The sequence below is a fragment of the Numenius arquata genome, chromosome 28 (genome assembly GCF_964106895.1).
Source record: "Numenius arquata chromosome 28, bNumArq3.hap1.1, whole genome shotgun sequence".
In the NCBI taxonomy this organism is placed as follows: Eukaryota; Metazoa; Chordata; class Aves; order Charadriiformes; family Scolopacidae; genus Numenius; species Numenius arquata.
This window is the reverse complement of record NC_133603.1, coordinates 199,820-207,742: the sequence shown is the minus strand read 5'-3', so window position 1 is coordinate 207,742 and position 7,923 is coordinate 199,820. Positions and strand designations below refer to the sequence as shown.

The window sequence follows — 7,923 nt, the reverse complement described above, 5'->3', positions numbered from 1 at the left end:
AGGGAGGTGGTGGAGTCTCCTTCTCTGGAGACATTCAAACCCCACCTGGACACCTTCCTCTGGGACCTGCTCTGGGTGGACCTGCTCTGGCAGGGGGTTGGAGGAGATGATCTCCAGAGGTCCCTTGCAACCCCGTGTGATTCTGTGATTCCATAATGTGGTGACACCGTGGGCAGTTTTGCCCAGGGACTTACAGAAGTCGCTTTTGATGAATCTGGTTTTCAGGAATCCTTTCGTACATCATGCCGCTGCCTTTAGACACATTCAGCACAGGGAGCTCTCGAGGTTTCATCTGTAGGACCTGGCAACGGGGTGTTCCTGCCCGGGGTCTGAGCTGGGAGCCGTGATTTGCTGCGGTCCATTCCCTGTGAGTGTCACTCTGAACTTCCTGAAAGATCTAGAAACACCAGTGGTGTCCCCCGGGGCTGGGTGCTGGGGCCGGTTCTCTTCAACATCTTCATCGATGATCTGCAGGAGGGGATTGAGTGCTCCCTCAAGCACTTCAGAGACGACACCAAGCTGGGTGGGATGTTGATCTGCTGGAGGGCAGGAAGGCTTTGCAGAGGGATCTGGACAGGCTGGATCGATGGGCCGAGGCCAATGGGATGAGGTTCCACAAGGCCAAGTGCCGGGTCCTGCCCTTGGGTCACACCAATCCCATGGATGCTCCAGGCTGGGGCAGAGCGGCTGGAGCTGCCCCAAGGAAGAGGACCTGAGGGTGTTGGTCGACTGTGGGCTGAACATGAGCCAGCAGCGTGCCCAGGTGGCCAAGGAGGCCAGCAGCCTGTGTCAGGAACAGCGTGGTGAGTAGGACTCGGGAGGTGACCGTCCCCCTGTACTGGGCACTGGGGAGGTCCCACCTCAAGGGCTGTGTCCGGTTTTGGGCCCCTCACCACAAAAAAAGACCTTGAGGTGCTGGAGCGGGTCCAGAGAAGGGCAACGGAGCTGGTGAGGGGTCTGGAGACCTTCTGAGGAACAGCCGAAGGAGCTGTGGGTGTTCAGTCTGGAGAAGAGGAGGCTGAGGGGAGACCTTCTCGCTCGCTCCAACTCCCTGAAAGGCGGGTGTAGCCGGGGGGGGGGTGTCGGTCTCTTCTCCCAAGGAACAGGCGATGGGACGAGAGGAGACGGCCTCAAGTTGCACCAGGGGAGGTTCAGATTGGATATTGGGAACAATTTTTCCACAGAAAGTGGAAAATAATGTTGAGGAAGCACAAGAGCCCCGCAGCACAGCCCGAGGCCCGCCGTGGCCCGTCAGGCAGACACCTTTCGGGGGGGGGGGCTCAGGTGGGGGGGGCTCAGGCAGGTGACGCACGGGAGGGGCGGTCTCTCCTCTGGCAGCCGATTGGCTGGGTGGGGCGGCGGGAGAGCCGCGATTGGCGGAGAGCCGCGCTGGGGGGCGGGGCGGGGCGGTTTGAAGGAGCGCGGGGGGAAGATGGCGGCGGTGAGGGCCGGGTTCCTCGCGTTGCGGGGTGTGATGGCAAGGCGGGGGCTGGAGCGGGAGAACCAGAACCCGCGGCAGCGGCAGACGGAGCTGGGACCCGGCGGAGGGAGGCGCAGCGCTTGGCAGAGGACAAGCGGCGTCTGGAGGAGGAGGTGGAGGAAGGGGGGCGAGCGGTGGCCGAGGCCGAAGGGCAGGCCAGGGCGCTGGCGGCCGCGCTGCAGGAAAGGGAGGTGGGTCACGGAGGGGGGAGATCTCCCTGCTTTCCTCCAGCAAAATGAGGAGACAATTAAAAAAAAAGACACAACATCCGTGTCTTTTGCCGTGTGCGGCCGGTGTTGCCCGAGGAGCAGGAGCACCAGAGGGGGCTGGAGCATCTCCAGTTCCCCCCAAGGACAACACTGTGCTGGTGCCCAAATAGGCATTTCTGTCCCCAAAACAGGTGCTTCCCTCCACACCCCCCCAAGGCAACTTCAACACAGCTGAATAAATGTGGGGGTGCAGAGCCCATGGAGCATGGGGGTGTTTTGGGGTGCAGAGCGCAGGAGGATGGGGACCAGGAGGTGGTGAGTTTGGGGTACCCCCAAAGCACCCCCGGCCTGAGGGGTGGAAGGAGGCGAACATCCGGATGGGGGGGGATGCGGAGGGGTGGGTGTTAAAATGGGGAGGGCCTGGCCTCTCCAAAAACCCACAACCCTCCCATCCAAAAACAGCCTCCCAACTCCCAGCCCCTCCCCAAGCCCCTCAACCCAAACTGAGACCCCCCCTCAGTACCTCAGAACGCCCCCAGTCCTCCTACAGCCCCCCTGTGCCTCCCCAAACCTTCCAGAGCCCTAATCCCCCCAGTGTCCCCACAGGTGCCCCACCAGCAGCACCAGCCGCCGCCCCCCGCCCCAAGCGCCCCCCCTGGGACCTGAAGGGGCAGGTGTCAGACCTGCGGGCTGCGCTGGGGGACAGCCGCCGGGTGAGAGCGGGGCTGGAGCAGCAGGTCCAGGAGCTGCGCCAGCGCCTGGAGCAGCAGGAGAAGGAGCTGCAGGAACAGCAGCAGCAGGGGACCCTCCTCACCCTCCGCCTGGAGTGAGACCCCCCCCGCCCCCCACCCCGGGAATTGGGGTGTCACTTCCCCCCCCTAACACGAGGTGTGCGTGTCCCCCAGGAGCACGGAGAAGGAGCTGACGAGCTGCCGGGATGAGAGAGATCAATGGCGGAGGGAGGCGCAGCGCTTGGCAGAGGACAAGCGGCGTCTGGAGGAGGAGGTGGAGGAAGGGGGGCGAGCGGTGGCCGAGGCCGAAGGGCAGGCCAGGGCGCTGGCGGCCGCGCTGCAGGAAAGGGAGGTGGGTCACGGAGGGGGGAGATCTCCCTGCTTTCCTCCAGCAAAATGAGGAGAAAAATAAAAAAAAAGGTGGTTTTCTGCTCCGATTGCTCTCAGCCCCAAAGCGCCACCCGGGAGCGGGGCTGTCTCAGCACCCCGCAGTCGAGGCTGGTTTCTGTGTGTGTGCGTCCCCCCAACCAGGGCTGCTTTTCCACCCCTGCGGAGCCAGTCTTTCCCCCTCCTGTGTTAACCGAGGGCTGTTCTCCTCCCCCCCCAGGTCCAGCTGCAGGTGACAGAGGGGCACCTGCGGGCGGAGGCAGCGCTGGCAGCCGAGCTGCGACTGGAGGCAGCCGCCCAGAAGCAGAAGGTGGAGCAGCAGGGGGAGCAGCTCCACGGGCAGGAGATGGAGCGTCGTCGTCTCCATAATCTGGTCCAGGAGCTCAAGGTGAAGCCGGGAGGGGGTCTGGGGGGGGGTGGGAAATCATCTGAATCCCCCGCCCCGTACCTCCAAAATCACGGCTCTTCCCCTTCTGCAGGGCAACATCCGTGTCTTTTGCCGTGTGCGGCCGGTGTTGCCCGAGGAGCAGGAGCACCAGAGGGGGCTGGAGCATCTCCAGTTCCCCCCAAGGACAACACTGTGCTGGTGCCCAAATAGGCATTTCTGTCCCCAAAACAGGTGCTTCCCTCCACACCCCCCCAAGGCAACTTCAACACAGCTGAATAAATGTGGGGGTGCAGAGCCCATGGAGCATGGGGGTGTTTTGGGGTGCAGAGCGCAGGAGGATGGGGACCAGGAGGTGGTGAGTTTGGGGTACCCCCAAAGCACCCCCGGCCTGAGGGGTGGAAGGAGGCGAACATCCGGATGGGGGGGGATGCGGAGGGGTGGGTGTTAAAATGGGGAGGGCCTGGCCTCTCCAAAAACCCACAACCCTCCCATCCAAAAACAGCCTCCCAACTCCCAGCCCCTCCCCAAGCCCCTCAACCCAAACTGAGACCCCCCCTCAGTACCTCAGAACGCCCCCAGTCCTCCTACAGCCCCCCTGTGCCTCCCCAAACCTTCCAGAGCCCTAATCCCCCCAGTGTCCCCACAGGTGCCGCACCAGCTGCCGCCCCCCGCCCCAAGTGCCCCCTGGTACCTGAAAGGGCAGGTGACAGACCCGTGGGCTGCGCTGAGGGACAGCCGGGGAGCGACGGTGGGGCTGGAGCGGGGGAAGTGGGAGGCCCTCTGTCTGAGATGAGTCCCCCCAGCAATCGGGGTGTCGTGTCCCCCCCCCAGGAGCCTGGAGCTGGAGCTGGTGACCTGGCGGAGGGAGGCTGAAAGTTTGGCAAAGGAGAAGCGGCTGGAGGAACGCAAGGAGGGAGCTGGCGGCTGCGCTGCAGGAGAGGGATGTGTGTCACGGGGCGGGAGTTCTTCCTGCTTTCCTCCAGAAAAAGTAGGAAAAAAAGATGGTTTTTTGCACTGATGGCCCGGTTTGAGGCAAAACAGAACCAACTTCCTGGTCAGTAATTTTACTTCTCAACTCGGCCTCTTCCGACTCTCTGAAATTAACAGTGTCTTGTGGAGAAAACCGCTGGTTCTTGGAGCGCCCGGAGCAAGGTCTGTGCGTCACGCCAAGGGCCGAGGAGCAGAGAGGCTCCTGCTTCCACTTATTGCTGTCACAACCAAGGGCATCCCATTTCGTCATTGGCCCCATTGGAGGGTCAGAAGCGGGAAAAAGCGTGGAAGGGTCCCACTCCCAGGGAGGAGGGGGACAGGAGAGGTGACCCCAGACTGACCAAGGGGGTGTTCCATCCCATCTGCCCCACGCTCAGGATAAAAGCTGAGGGATCAAAGGGTCAGCTCTTTCTCCAATGGCCGACGTCCGAGGAGGACCCTGTCTGTTCATCTGCCTTTGATCCCGATCCGTGCCTTCCTGACCCCAGAGCTGGAATCCGGTTCCCACTTGTCGCTGAGTCCAGTCTGGGGCTTCCCAGGGGCAGCAGCAGTTGGGACATCAGCAGGAGTGGTTCCACGGGCTGGAGCTGGAGCTGGAAATTCTATGATTCTATGGAGCGGTGCCGCCTCCACCATGTCATGCAGAAGCTCAAGGTGAAGCCTGGGGGAGGGTCAGCAATCATCTGAATCATTCAGAAATCATGGAGGTCCTGGTGGAAAACAGGATGGCTGTGAGCCAGCAATGGGCCCTTGTGGCCAAGAAGGCCAATGGCATCCTGGGGGTCATCAGGAAGAGCGTGACCAGCAGGTGGAGAGAGGTCATCCTCCCCCTCTCCTCTGCCCTGGGGAGGCCCCGTCTGGAGCACTGGGACCAGTTCTGGGCTCCCCTGTTCAAGAAGGACAGGGAACTGCTGGAGAGGGTACAGCAGAGGGCTACAAAGATGCTGAGGGGCCTGGAGCATCTCTCTGATGAGGAAAGGCTGAGGGACTTGGGTCTTTTTAGTCTGGAGAAGAGAAGACTGAGGGGGGATCTGATCAACGCCTATAAATACTTAAAGGGTGGGTGTCGGGAGGACGGGGCCGGTCTTTTTTCAGTGGTGCCCAGGGACAGGACAAGAGGAAACGGGCACAAACTTGAATATAAGAAGTTCCACCTAAACACGAGGAGGAACTTCTTTCCTGGGAGGCTGGCAGAGCCCTGGGACAGGCTGCCCAGGGAGGTGGTGGAGTCTCCTTCTCTGGAGACATTCAAACCCCACCTGGACACCTTCCTCTGGGACCTGCTCTGGGTGGACCTGCTCTGGCAGGGGGTTGGAGGAGATGATCTCCAGAGGTCCCTTGCAACCCCGTGTGATTCTGTGATTCCATAATGTGGTGACACCGTGGGCAGTTTTGCCCAGGGACTTACAGAAGTCGCTTTTGATGAATCTGGTTTTCAGGAATCCTTTCGTACATCATGCCGCTGCCTTTAGACACATTCAGCACAGGGAGCTCTCGAGGTTTCATCTGTAGGACCTGGCAACGGGGTGTTCCTGCCCGGGGTCTGAGCTGGGAGCCGTGATTTGCTGCGGTCCATTCCCTGTGAGTGTCACTCTGAACTTCCTGAAAGATCTAGAAACACCAGTGGTGTCCCCCGGGGCTGGGTGCTGGGGCCGGTTCTCTTCAACATCTTCATCGATGATCTGCAGGAGGGGATTGAGTGCTCCCTCAAGCACTTCAGAGACGACACCAAGCTGGGTGGGATGTTGATCTGCTGGAGGGCAGGAAGGCTTTGCAGAGGGATCTGGACAGGCTGGATCGATGGGCCGAGGCCAATGGGATGAGGTTCCACAAGGCCAAGTGCCGGGTCCTGCCCTTGGGTCACACCAATCCCATGGATGCTCCAGGCTGGGGCAGAGCGGCTGGAGCTGCCCCAAGGAAGAGGACCTGAGGGTGTTGGTCGACTGTGGGCTGAACATGAGCCAGCAGCGTGCCCAGGTGGCCAAGGAGGCCAGCAGCCTGTGTCAGGAACAGCGTGGTGAGTAGGACTCGGGAGGTGACCGTCCCCCTGTACTGGGCACTGGGGAGGTCCCACCTCAAGGGCTGTGTCCGGTTTTGGGCCCCTCACCACAAAAAAAGACCTTGAGGTGCTGGAGCGGGTCCAGAGAAGGGCAACGGAGCTGGTGAGGGGTCTGGAGACCTTCTGAGGAACAGCCGAAGGAGCTGTGGGTGTTCAGTCTGGAGAAGAGGAGGCTGAGGGGAGACCTTCTCGCTCGCTCCAACTCCCTGAAAGGCGGGTGTAGCCGGGGGGGGGGTTGTCGGTCTCTTCTCCCAAGGAACAGGCGATGGGACGAGAGGAGACGGCCTCAAGTTGCACCAGGGGAGGTTCAGATTGGATATTGGGAACAATTTTTCCACAGAAAGTGGAAAATAATGTTGAGGAAGCACAAGAGCCCCGCAGCACAGCCCGAGGCCCGCCGTGGCCCGTCAGGCAGACACCTTTCGGGGGGGGGGGCTCAGGTGGGGGGGGCTCAGGCAGGTGACGCACGGGAGGGGCGGTCTCTCCTCTGGCAGCCGATTGGCTGGGTGGGGCGGCGGGAGAGCCGCGATTGGCGGAGAGCCGCGCTGGGGGGCGGGGCGGGGCGGTTTGAAGGAGCGCGGGGGGAAGATGGGGGCGGTGAGGGCCGGGTTCCTCGCGTTGCGGGGTGTGATGGCAAGGCGGGGGCTGGAGCGGGAGAACCAGAACCCGCGGCAGCGGCAGACGGAGCTGGGACCCGGCGGAGGGAGGCGCAGCGCTTGGCAGAGGACAAGCGGCGTCTGGAGGAGGAGGTGGAGGAAGGGGGGCGAGCGGTGGCCGAGGCCGAAGGGCAGGCCAGGGCGCTGGCGGCCGCGCTGCAGGAAAGGGAGGTGGGTCACGGAGGGGGGAGATCTCCCTGCTTTCCTCCAGCAAAATGAGGAGACAATTAAAAAAAAAGACACAACATCCGTGTCTTTTGCCGTGTGCGGCCGGTGTTGCCCGAGGAGCAGGAGCACCAGAGGGGGCTGGAGCATCTCCAGTTCCCCCCAAGGACAACACTGTGCTGGTGCCCAAATAGGCATTTCTGTCCCCAAAACAGGTGCTTCCCTCCACACCCCCCCAAGGCAACTTCAACACAGCTGAATAAATGTGGGGGTGCAGAGCCCATGGAGCATGGGGGTGTTTTGGGGTGCAGAGCGCAGGAGGATGGGGACCAGGAGGTGGTGAGTTTGGGGTACCCCCAAAGCACCCCCGGCCTGAGGGGTGGAAGGAGGCGAACATCCGGATGGGGGGGGATGCGGAGGGGTGGGTGTTAAAATGGGGAGGGCCTGGCCTCTCCAAAAACCCACAACCCTCCCATCCAAAAACAGCCTCCCAACTCCCAGCCCCTCCCCAAGCCCCTCAACCCAAACTGAGACCCCCCCTCAGTACCTCAGAACGCCCCCAGTCCTCCTACAGCCCCCCTGTGCCTCCCCAAACCTTCCAGAGCCCTAATCCCCCCAGTGTCCCCACAGGTGCCCCACCAGCAGCACCAGCCGCCGCCCCCCGCCCCAAGCGCCCCCCCTGGGACCTGAAGGGGCAGGTGTCAGACCTGCGGGCTGCGCTGGGGGACAGCCGCCGGGTGAGAGCGGGGCTGGAGCAGCAGGTCCAGGAGCTGCGCCAGCGCCTGGAGCAGCAGGAGAAGGAGCTGCAGGAACAGCAGCAGCAGGGGACCCTCCTCACCCTCCGCCTGGAGTGAGACC

At 62.4% G+C, this 7,923-nt stretch overlaps 1 pseudogene; it reads left to right on the top strand.

The window, feature by feature from the left end:
* Positions 1-2,098: 2,098 nt before the first annotated feature.
* The window catches only part of LOC141476068 (carboxy-terminal kinesin 2-like), a 157,501-nt pseudogene continuing 151,676 nt past the window's right edge, over positions 2,099-7,923 (top strand).